Raw genomic sequence first — 13,685 nt, forward strand, 5'->3', positions numbered from 1 at the left:
TATATTTTCGGCTGTTATTTTAAGAGCTGCTATACAATAACATTTTCCCTTATAATTTACCGTATAAACAATACTTGCATTATAACTTACGCATAACTAACACAAAAATCAAACTAACCCTTAAGTGACACACCGATCAAACTAACCCTATTCTGATTCCTTTCTACCCACAGAGCTTCGGCAAACTATGCCTTATTCTACTCTCCCTCTCTCTCCCTCTCCGGGCTGTATCATTAAGTACATGTAAAATTGGAATTTTTATACAAATAGTCGGTCGGATTCATTATTTACTTTTTTTAATCGATATATAAATTATCCACGGAGGACACATATTATAAATAGATTATACATATTTTATACATTCGAGACTATTTTTAATTTAAGTGGTTAGATGAAAATTATTTAGGTTAATTGTTCCAAAAGATTTGACTACATTCACCCTAAATGAATACACTTTAACCATCCGAGTATTCATCATAAGAACCCGTAAATCCACGGGCCTAAATTTGTCGACTCATTTTAAATAAGAAAATTTTACCTCTTATAGCAAAAGTATACATCCGATTTATTATATAAATCAAAACCATTTTAAAATATTATTTTCTATAGCTACCTTTTATATTTTATAGCAAAATAAGTATTTATGGTATATACTACCATTGAGGCATGAAATAAGGCATGGAATACGCTATTTATGTTTTTCCTCTCTCTTATACAACTGGACATACCTATTTTAAAGGGGATTGCCGTTACTTTATTCATGAATACATGGCGCGAATACATGTGAATACATGCGCATACAGCTGGACTGCCATGATTTTAGGCGCTTTTTACTGTTGTATTCATGAATACAGCAGCGCGAATACATGCACGTACAGCTGCACTGCCCTGATTTTAGGCATTTTTTGTTGCTGTATTCATGAATACATGGCGCGAATACATGCGCGTACAACTGAACTGCCTTGATTTTAGGCGTTTTTACTGTTATATTCATGAATACAGTAGTGCAAATACATGTGAATACATGCGCGTACAGCTGGACAGTCCTGATTTTAGGCGCTTTTTGCTGCTGTATTCATGAATACATGGCACGAATACATGTGAATACATGCGCGTACAGCTGGACTACCCTGACTTTTAGGCGCTTTTTGCTACCGTAACAACTGAATAGTAGCTATAAGAAATAATGATGTGTATGATAGCTATAGGAAGTTAATAATAGCGGTTTCTGAAAATTCCTCTTTAAATAAGGGCAAAAAACATAAGTAGGCAAAATTTCTGGAAAATTTCCAGTTGGTTAGCAACTGAATGTACTTTACACATAAGGCAACTAAATATTTGTATTCCTAGCAAGAAATCTTTAAAAGATACCCCTAAAATCAAGCGTCAAAATCGTTGATTTCCTTTAGAGTTTCAGTTTCACTTGGAATCTGCTCAACAATTAATATGATTGCTAAGTTAGCGTCCGACAATTGGGTTTTATGTAACGGCAGTAATCTTTTGTATTATATATATATTGCATATATTATACAAAGAGACGAGAAGCAAACTAGCAGAAAGGAAACGACTAAATATCTGGTTTATTTGTTCTGCCATGGATAACATAATCACTATTTTGGTTCAACATAGCAGGGAATGGGATATGCAACACAGGTTTAAAAATTTCAGCATCGATGGGTTGTTGACCAATATAGATTGGGATTTTAAATCTATTCATTCGGAGATATAAAAGATCCTTGGGGTTGATGCAAATATTGATACGATGGATATTGAATTTTTAGTGAAAGAGAACTTTCCACCAATGAAAATATACGACGATAGGAGTTAGGGATTGTACATTGTCACGACCCAATCCCGGTCGTGATGGTGCCCAACACACTGCTAGGCAAGCCCGACCATTCCTACAACCTTAACCGATTATTCACGGTGAATAAGTAAATTTTCACAACCAAAATACCAAGTTAAATGTGAAATCCTGAAGTAAATGCTAACATTTGAAAACCCCAAAAAAAAAATATAAAATACTAACAAGCCCACAGAATCTGGTGTCATAAGTCTGAGCCTCTAATGCCTGAGTATTAACCTACTACGTAATATTTTTCTAGAAATGTGGAAAAACAAATAAATAAAATAGAAGGAAGATCAGGACTGCGTACGCCAATTTGCAGCTACCTTGAATCTCCCGAGTATGATGCTAGGCGGAGAAGATCTCACTCAGCCTCAGTGGGTGCACCTGAATCTGCATACAGGTGCAGGGAGTATTGTGAGTACTTCCAACTCAGAAAGTAATAAATATAAATAAAGTTTGAGGATAACAAATCCTAAATAAACACAAAGCAAAGCTATAAATACAACAACATGAACCAATAACATAATACAGTAAACATTTAAAACAATTATAATAAAGTCACAACAGATTAAGAATAAATGACAATTAAATATGTAATGCAACACATACACCGGTACTCTCCAGTACCCCGCTGCGGCGTGCAGCCCGCTCCATTTATTTAACGTCGACGGCGCTCACTGGGGGTGTGCAGACTCCGGGAGGGGCCCCTTACGGCCCAAGCGCAATAATAAGCCATATCGTGGTATCAAACAGGCCCTCGGCCTCATATCTATATCAATATCATACCACTGCTGCGTGCAGTCCGATCCCATACTCAGTCGAAAATCACATAAGCCTTTCGGCACAATAATATAAAAATCTTCAGCCCAAACTTCATTTAAAAACATTACTTTAGTTTCTACTTTTAGAAAAATGGCTGAGTTTACAAAACAGTGTTAAATACCAGGACTCAGTTCAATATCTAGAATATGGTAAGAAACCAGTAAAAATAATCCCTGAAGGATTCAAATAGTTGGCACGAAGCCCAATTATAACAATTAATCCATTTTTATAAGGATATTACAAATCGGCAATCAAATAGGTAGTAATTTTATTAAGCGGGACGGACCAAGTCACAATCCCCGACGGTGCTCTACCCCACGCCCGTTATCCGGCATGCAAGTCACCTCACATAGCACTACGTTGTGCAAATTCGGTGTTTCAAACCCTCAACACAACATTTACATTTATTACTAACCTCAAGCTGGTCAAAGTCCTAGCTTGCTATGCCCTTGCCTTTCGAATTAACCTCCTCGCGTCGAATCTGACCAAAACCACAACGAATACGTCACAATATGCTAATGGGACAATACCCAATCGAAAATAATCGAAAAATAGATAAATTCCCGAAATTAACAAAAACCCGAGCCCCGAGCCCACTTCTCGAAAATCAGTAAATTTACCATAAACGGATTCCTTATCTCGCCACGAGTCTATACATATAAAGAACACCAAAATCGGAGTCCAAATGACCCCTCAAATTCCCATTTTTTGCTCTCTTAGGTTTCAAGCCCTAACCTCCATTTTTGACCTTTAATTCCTTGATTTTTTAGTCTAAATTCATGTATTTGTAACATAAAATTGTGTTTTAGACTCAGAAATTCTTACCTCAATGAAGTCCCTTGATTTCTCTCTTCCAACTCGCCCAAATTCTCAAAGTCCCTTGATTTCTCTCTTAGTTTTCAAGTCCTAACCTCCATTTTTGACCTTTAATTCCTTGATTTTTTAGTCTAAATTCATGTATTTGTACCATAAAATCGTCTTTTAGACTCAGAAATTCTTACCTCAATGAAGTCCCTTGATTTCTCTCTTCCAACTCGCCCAAATTCTCCAAGTCCGTAGTGAAAATTATGAACCCTTATGAATTTTCGCGAAGATGAAATAAAATACCTCTGCCCAGGCCTTTCCGCATCTGCGGCTCCCAGATCGCCTATGCGACACCGCTTCTGCGGTTACCCCCTCCGCTTCTGCGAAAAAAATAATTTAAGGCCCAGGCCGCATCTGCGGTCCACCAGTCGCATCTGTGGATGCGCAGATGCGGTCCCCACTCCGCTTCTGCGGTCCCTGACGAGTTCTCCCAAAACCGCACCTGCGACCCTCTCTCTCGCACCTGCGGAACCGCTTCTGCAAAATACAAACATGATCCAACACCTTATTCAAACTTGCTCGAATCATCAAAACACCACCAACAACACCTAAACCATCAAATTTACATCAAATTCAAGCCTAAGTTCATCCAAATCTTCCGAAACTTGCATTCGATCAAAAACCTACCCAAATCACCTCAGAATGACCTGAAATTTTGCACACACATTCCAAATCACCTAACTAAGCTACTGAAACTCTCGGAATTCCATTCCGACCCTCGGATCAAAATCTCACCTATCGACCGGAATTCGCCAAAATTCTAACTTTGGCAATTCAAGCCTAATTCTACTCCGGACCTCCAAAATCACTTCCATTCACACTCCTAAGTCATAATTCATCCCCCGAAGCTAACCGAATCATCGGAATCCATATCCGAACCCTCTAACACATAAGTCAACGTCCGGTTGATTTTTCCAAAATAACCCTTCCTTAAAGAAACTAAGTGTCTCATTTCCTTCTAGAACCACTCCAAAACAACTCGTTCACATCCAACACTGATAATGAAGCATAAAGAAATAGAAAATAGGGAAAACGGGGCGGTAACACACGTGACGACGGGTTGGGTCGTCACATCCTCCCCGACTTAAACAAACGCTCGTCCTCGAGTGAGTCAAGAAACATACCTGAAGCCTCAAATAGGTGAGGGTATCTGCACCGCATCTCCCGCTCGGTCTCCCAGGTAGCCTCCTCCACGGGCCGACCTCTCCACTGTACTTTCACCGAAGCAACATCCTTTGACCTCAACTTCCGAACCTGACGATCCAAAATGGCTGCTAGCTCTACCTCATAAGTCAAGTCACCCTCCAGCTGAACTGTACTGAAATCTAGAACATGGGACGGGTCCCCAATGTACTTCCGGAGCATAGACACATGAAAAACCGGATGCACGCCCGACAAGCTAGGTGGTAAGGCAAGCTCATAAGGCACTTCCCCGATCCTTCTAAGTACCTCAAAAGGCCCAATGAACTGCGGACTCAACTTCCCTTTCTTCCCGAATCTCATAACACCCTTTGTGGGTGAAACCTTCAGTAAGACTTTCTCACCAATCATATACGATACATCTCGGACCTTCCTGTCTGCATAACTCTTCTGTCTCGACTGTGCTGTACGGAGTCTCTCCTGAATCACCTTCACCTTCTCCAATGCATCCTGAAGTAAATCTGTCCCCAACAATCTAGCCTCCCCGGGCTCGAACCAACCAACTGGAGATCTACACCGCCTCCCATACAAGGCCTCATATGGTGCCATCTGAATGCTGGACTGATAACTATTGTTGTAGGCAAACTCTGCAAGCGGTAGAAACCGATCCCATGGCCCTCCAAAATGAATAACACAGGCACGTAACATATCCTCCAATATCTGAATGGTGCGCTCGGACTGCCTGTCCGTCTGAGGGTGAAAGGCTGTGCTCAACTGTACCTGCGTACCCAACTCTCGCTGAACAGCCTGCCAAAACTGAGAGGTGAACTGAGTGCCCCGATCTGATATGATGGAAACTGGGACACCATGCAATCGAACTATCTCCCGAATAAATACCTCTGCCAGCTGCTCTGAAGAATAAGTAGTACAAACCGAAATGAAGTGCGCGGACTTGGTCAGCCTGTCTACAATCACCCAAATAGCATCAAATTTCTTCAGAGTCCGTGGGAGTCCGGTAACAAAATCCATAGTGATCCTCTCCCACTTCCACTCAGGAATAACCATCCGCTGATGTAAGCCACCCGGTCTGTGATGCTCATATTTCACTTGCTGACAATTAAGACACCGGGTTACATACTCCACAATATCTCTCTTCATCCTCCGCCACCAATAGTGCTGTCTAAGATCCTGATACATCTTCGCGGCACCCGGATGAATGGAATACCGCGAGCTATGGGCCTCCTCTAATATCAACTCCCGAAGCCCATCTACCTTGGGCACGCAAATCCGGCCCTGCATCCTCAACACACCATCATCCCCAATAGTCACGTCCCTGGCATCATCATGCTGAACCCCGTCCTTAAGGACAAGCAAATGCGGATCATCATACTGACACTCCCTGATGCGGTCATACAAGTAAGACCGAGAAACCACACAAGCTAACACCCGACCGGGCTCTGAAATATCTAGTCTCACAAATCGATTGGCCAAGGCCTGAACCTCAACTGCAAATGGCCTCTCCTCAACTGGAATGTATGCTAAACTCCCCATACTCACCGACTTCCGTCTTATAGCATCGGTCACTACGTTGGCCTTCCCCGGGTGATACAGAATAGTAATGTCATAATCCTTAAGTAGCTCTAACCATCTACGCTGCCTGAAATTAAGATCCTTTTGCTTGAACAAGTGCTGAAGACTGCGATGATCAGTGAATACCTCACAGGATACGCCATACAAGTAATGCCTCCAAATCTTCAGTGCATGAACTATAGCAGCTAGCTGCAAATCACGGACGGGGTAGTTCTGCTCATGGGGCTTCAACTAACGAGAAGCATACACAATAACTCTACCCTCCTGCATCAAAACACAACCAATCCCAACTCTCGAAGCATCGCAATATACCGTATAAGAGCCTGAAGCTGATGGCAAAACTAATACTGGAGCTGTGGTCAAAGCCGTCTTGAGCTTCTGAAAGCTTCCCTCACACTCGTCCGACCATGCAAATGAGGCACCCTTCTGAGTCAACTTGGTCAAGGGCGAATCAATAGAGGAAAAACCCTGAACAAACCGACGATAATAGCCTGCCAACCCAAGGAAACTACGAATCTCTGTGGCTGAGGACGGTCTAGGCCAACTCTGCACCGCCTCTATCTTCTTCGGGTCAACCTGAATACCCTTGATGGACACCACATGTCCCAAGAAAGCCACTGAACCGAGCCAGAACTCACACTTGGAGAACTTTGCATAAAGCCTCTCCTCCCTTAATCTCTGCAACACAACTCACAAATGCTGCGCGTGCTCCTCCTGACTACGCGAGTATATCAGGATATCATCAATGAACACTATAACAAATGAATCCAGATAAGGCCGGAATACACTGTTCATCAGATGCATGAACGCTGCTGGGGCATTGGTCAGCCCGAAAGACATGACAAGAAATTCCTAGTGACCATATCTAGTCCTGAAAGAAGTTTTATGAATATCTGAATCCCTGATCTTCAGCTGGTGATAACCCGAATGGAGATTAATCTTGGAGAACACCCTCGCTCCCTGAAGCTGGTCAAACAAATCATCAATGCGAGGTAAGGGATACTTGTTCTTAATTGTTACCTTGTTCAATTGCCTATAGTCGATGCACATTCTCATTGTGCCATCCTTCTTCTTCACAAACAAAACTGGTGCACCCCAAGGTGACACACTAGGCCGAATAAACCTCTTATCCAGGAGCTCCTGAAGCTGCTCCTTCAATTCTTTCAACTCCGCTGGTGCCATACGATATGGTGGAATAGAAATGGGATAAGTGCCCGGCACCAGGTCAATACCAAAATCAATATCCCTGTCCGATGGCATGGCCGGCAGGTCTGCAGGGAACACATCGGGAAACTCCCTCACAACGGGAACAGACTCGATGCTAGGAGTCTCAGCTCCCACATCTCTCACAAACGCCAAATAGGAAAGACAACCCTTCCCAACCATACGCTGGGCCTTCAAGAAAGAAATAACTCTGCTAGGAATATAGTCAGTCACACCACGCCACTCGATCCGCGGTACACCCGGCATAGCCAAAGTGACTGTCTTAGCATAACAGTCTAGAATAGCATGACACGGAGATAACCAGTCCATGCCCAGGATAACATCGAAGTCTACCATGCTCAATAGCAATAAATCAACTCGGGTCTCCAGACCCCCAATAGTCACCAAACATGACCGGAATACGTGGTCTACAACAATAGTGTCGCCCATCGGGGTAGATACATGAACAGGTAAGGCAAGACACCCTCGGGATGTACCCAAATGATGAGCAAAATATGAAGACACATATGAATAGGTAGAACCGGGATCAAATAATACTGAGGCGTCTCTGTGACAGACTGAAACAATACCTGTAATGATAGCGTTTGAAGCAATGGCATCTGTCCTGCCCGGCATAGCGTAGAAACGAGCCTGGCCACCGCCTGATCGATCTCCACCTTTGGGACGACCCCTGGCTGCCTGATCTCAACCCTTTGCTGACTGGGCGGGTGATGAAGTAACTAGAGCAGAAGTCGAGGGCTGACCCCTTTGCTGATGCTGTCTGCCACGAAGGCGAGGGCACTGCCTCCTCATGTGACCAACTCTCCGCACTCATAACAGCTGCCCGGTACTGGAGATGGGGACTGACGGAAACCCCTCGCACCGGAGTGACTAGCAGATGCACTCGGTGCGGAAGAACCCTGAACTAATGGGGAATGAGATGAACTCTGAGCTGGGAGGGTGCTAAGTGAAGACTGACCTTGTTGGGGCCCATGATGACCACGACCTGAAGATCCCCCACGATACTCTGGACGAGCTGACTGAGCAGGCCTGAAAGAGTGACCTCTACCCTGCTGAAACTGGCCCCTCGAAGGAGCACCACTGTAACTGACCGATCCACGAGGCCTCTTAGCCTCCCTCTCCTGTCGCTCTCTACGGCGAACTGACTCGATCTCACGAGCGATATCCACTACCTCCTCAAAAGTAGCACCCAGTACTCTCTCTCTAGTCATCAGAATACGGAGATGGTAGTTAAGGCCATCCACAAATCTCCTAATCCTCTCACGATCTGACGGAACCATCCAAGTAGCATGATGAGCCAGCTGGGAAAACCTCATCTCGCATTGAGTCACTGTCATATCTCCCCGTGTCAACCACTCAAACTGCCTACGCAGCTCCTCCTTGCGGGACTGAGGTACATACTTCTCCAGAAAAAGAGCGGAGAACTGCTGCCAAGTCAGAGATGCTGCACCGGCAGGCCTTCGCCTCTCAAAGTCCTCCCACCAAGTAAGATCAGCCCCCGTGAACTGAAAAGTAGTAAATGCCACACCACTCGACTCAAGGATCCCTGCCGTACGGAGCATACGCTGGCATCTGTCAAGAAAACTCTGGGCATCCTCGCCCTTAGCACCACCAAATGTCGGAGGCTGGAGTCTACCAAACCTCTCGAGGCGACGTTGCTCATCGTCTGGCATAGCTGGAACCACAAAACCCTGAGCTGGTGCAACCTGCTGAGCTGGAGGAGCCTCCGGTGTCTGTAGCCCCTGCACTCCCTGCGTAGGTGTGCGGGCATCGGTGGTCTGATTGCCTCCCCCGGTGTGTGAAGTAGCTGCTGCTGCCGTGGTGGCTGAAACTGCCTGAGCCAATCCAGTACAGACCGTCAAGATCTGTGCCAAAGTCTCCTGAAGACCCGGAATCACAATAGGCACGGCTGGTGCCTGAGCAGGTGCTGCTGGAGTCTCCATAGCTGGAGCCTGATCATGAGCTGGGGCAATTAACGGATCAGTAGGTGCTGCCCCGGCTACTCTGCCCCTGCCACGACCACGACCGCGTCCACGGCCTCTGGTGGCCTCAGTAGGTGGCACTGGTGGTCGTCCGTCACGTTCGGTAGCTCGTGTTCTCACCATCTGTGAGAGAATAGAATAATAAAGATTTAGTTCTCAATTCAACAAAGCCGCACGACAAGAGTTTCAAGAATATGAAGTATTTCCTAAAGGTTCTGCAGCCTCTCGAGGATAAGTACAGACGTCTCCGTACCGAGCCACGAGACTCTACTAAACCGGCTCATGACTCGCGAGACCAAGTAACCTACGCTCTGATACCACCCTGTCACGACCCAACCCCGGTCGTGATGGCGCCCAACACACTGCTAGGCAAGCCCGACCATTCCTACAACCTTTACCGATTAATCACGGTGAATAAGTAAATTTTCACAACCAAAATACCAAGTTAAATGTGAAATCCTGAATTAAATGCTAAAATTCGAAAACCCGAAAAAAATAATATAAAATACTAACAAGCCCACAGAATCTGGTGTCACAAGTCTGAGCCTCTAATGCCTGAGTATTAACCTACTACATAATGTTTTTCTAGAAATGTGGAAAAACAAATAAATAAAATAGAAGGAAGATCAGGACTGCGAACGCATATTTGCAGCTACCTTGAATCTCCCGAGTATGATGCTAGGCGAAGAAGATCTCACCCAGCCTAAGTGGGTGCACCTGAATCTGCACACAAGGTGCAGGGAGTATTGTGAGTACTTCCAACTCAGAAAGTAATAAATATAAATAAATTCTGAGGATAAGAAATCCGAAATAAACACAAAGCAAAGCTATAAATACAACAACGTGAACCAATAACATAATACAGTAAATATTTAAAACAAATATAATACATTCACAATAGATTAAGAATAAATGACAATTAAATATGCAATGCAACACATAAACCGGTACTCTTCCAGTACCCCGCTGCGGCGTGCAGCTCGCTCAATTTATTTAACGTCGACGGCGCTCACTGGGGGTGTGCAGACTCCGGGTGGGGCCCCTTACGACCCAAGCGCAATAATAAGCCATATCGTGGCATCAAACAGGCCCTCGACCTTATATCTATATCAATATCATACCACTGCCGCGTGCAGTCCGATCCCATACTCAGTCAAAAATCACATAAGCCTTTCGGCATAATAATATAAAAATCTTCAGCCCAAACTTCATTTAAAAACATTACTTTAGTTTCTACTTTTAGAAAAATGTCTGAGTTTACAAAACAATGTTAAATACCAGGACTGAGTTCAATATCTAGAAATATGGTAAGAAACCAGTAAAAATAATCCCTGAAGGATTCAAGTAGTTGGCACGAAGCCCAATTATAACAATTAATCCATTTTTATAAGGATATTACAAATCTGCAATCAAATAGGTAGTAATTTTATTAAGCGGGACGGACCAAGTCACAATCCCCGACGGTGCTCTACCCCACGCCCGTTATCCAGCGTGCAAGTCACCTCACATAGCACTACGTTGTGCAAATTCGGGGTTTCAAACCCTCAACACAGCATTTACATTTATTACTAACCTCAAGCTGGCCAAAGTCCTAGCTTGCTATGGCCTTGCCTTTCGAATTAACCTCCTCGCGCGTCGAATCTGACCAAAACCACAACGAATACGTCACAATATGCTAATGGGACAATACCCAATCGAAAATAATCGAAAAATAGATAAATTTCCGAAATTGAATAAAACCCGAGCCCCGGGCCCACTTCTCTAAAATCAGTAAATTTACCATCAACGGATTCCTTATCTCGCCATGAGTCTATACATATAAAGAACACCAAAATCGGAGTCGAAATGACCCCTCAAATTCCCATTTTTTGCTCTCTTAGGTTTCAAGCCCTAACCTCCATTTTTGACCTTTAATTCCTTGATTTTTCAGTCTAAATTCATGTATTTTTACCATAAAATCGTGTTTTAGACTCAGAAATTCTTACCTCAATGAAGTCCCTTGATTTCTCTCTTCCAACTCGCCCATATTCTCCAAGTCCGTAGTGAAAATTAGGAACCCTTATGAATTTTCGCGAAGATGAAATAAAATACCTCTGCCCAGGCCTTTCCGCATCTGCGGCTCCCAGATTGCCTATGCGACACCGCTTCTACAGTTACCCCCTCCGCTTCTGCGAAAAAAATCATTTAAGGCCTAGGCCGCATCTGCGCATCCGCAGATGCGGTCCCCACTCCGCTTCTGCGGTCCCTGACGAGTTCTCCCAAAACCATACCTGCGACCCTCTCTCTCGCACCTGCGGAACCGCTTCTGCGGTCCCATTTCCGCAGAAGCAGAAATACCAGAAGCAGCAGTGAATTCTTAAGCTTTACAAGCCAAAACTTCCCGTTAGCCATCCGAAATCACCCCGAGGCCCCCGGGACCTCAACCAAAAACACAAACATGATCCAACACCTTATTCAAACTTGCTCGAATCATCAAAACACCACCAATAACACCTAAACCATCAAATTTACATCAAATTCAAGCCTAAGTTCATCCAAATCTTTCGAAACTTGCATTCGATCAAAACCCTACCCAAATCACCTCCGAATGACCTGTAATTTTGCACACACATCCCAAATCACCTAACAAAGCTATTGAAACTCTTGGAATTCCATTCTGACCCTCGGATCAAAATCTCACCTATCGACCGGAATTCGCCAAAATTCTAACTTTGCCAATTCAAGCCTAATTCTACTCCTGACCTCCTAAATCACTTCCGATCACACTCCTAAGTCACAAATCAGGTATTATCTTGTATGTGTGGATGATCAATGCTCATGGAATCTTAAGTCATCAAGCCCAAACACCTCGAATATGTTTAAGGTGAGAAAGTGTGAAAAAGTTCACACATGTGAAAATAATTTAGAATTATTTTCACAACGGGAGGCTACCTCAAATCTCGTTGGAAGTTTGATAATGAACAAGTTAGATGATCCTAAGCTAGAGTATACTCCAGCAGAAATACAACGTGACATAAAAATGGAATATGGAGTTGATTTGAACTATATGAAAGCATGGAGGTCGAGGGAAAAATCTTTCGAACTACTGAGAGGTAAACCAATCGATTCGTACAATAAGGTGCCGAGGTTTTGTATATGTTAATGCATACAAATCCTGAATCTGTGACAAGGTTGGAAAAGTCAGATGGCGGCTGCTTCTTATATGTATATGTAGCACTCTACTCATCAATTAAAGGGTGGGAGTACTACATGCCTAATGTAGTTGTTGATGGCAGCTTGTTAAATCAACACACAGAGGGACCTTACTAACGGCTTGCACGCAAGATGCGGCAGGTTAGTTGAAGTATTTATTCATTGAATATAATGTGGTAATCAGAAATTACCTGTAGTATCTTTTATTTATTGTTTAAATCTTGTATAAGTAATCATATCCTTGTACTCTTACATAAAATCCACTTTTTTTCATTTAATATGTTGTATAATATAAGTTTAAGTTAGGTTAATTTTTATGATGTTCCATCAGGTAAAATATCTCCGCTCGCATAGGCTATGGTTAATTCGGAGAATGATGCATCGTGGGAGTGGTTTTTCCAGAATTTTCGAGAAACATACGGTATAAGGGAAGGAATGTGCATCGTATCCGACATGCATGAAAGCATTTTGAAGGTAACTTCAGTTGTGTATCCAGAAGTGCCTCACTGTGTATGCATATTCTATCTATGGAACACCATAAAGTTGAGGTTCAAGAAGAGCTAAAAGAAAATAAGGCCCATAATTTTTCTATAGCTAAAGCATAAACGATTTAGGAATTCAACCAACACATGGCAGAAATATGTAACCTTGATGGGAATACTTATTCAACATTGGATATGATAGGTGGTCTGTAGTGCATTCAACAGTTAACAGGTCCATGGAGATGACTTCAAATATTGCAGAATCTATGAATTTTGCAAATAAGGCGGCGAGGGATCTACCTATATACAATCTGCTTGACTACTTGATGAAGTTGGTTTCGTCTTGAAATAACAGAAATAAAAAAGGATCAATGGCAACTGGTACGACGCTTAGTATAAAATATGAAATATTGTTGAGGGATAGAATCATTGCATCAAGAAGGATGACGGTAAGTTAAGTTTTAATATCGTTTCTAATGATGCTAATTATAATGAATTTATACAAGGTAGAAAATTTAGAATATTTCAAATATGTTTTAC

This window comes from Nicotiana attenuata, unplaced genomic scaffold (genome assembly GCF_001879085.1).
Source record: "Nicotiana attenuata strain UT unplaced genomic scaffold, NIATTr2, whole genome shotgun sequence".
NCBI lineage: Eukaryota > Viridiplantae > Streptophyta > Magnoliopsida > Solanales > Solanaceae > Nicotiana > Nicotiana attenuata.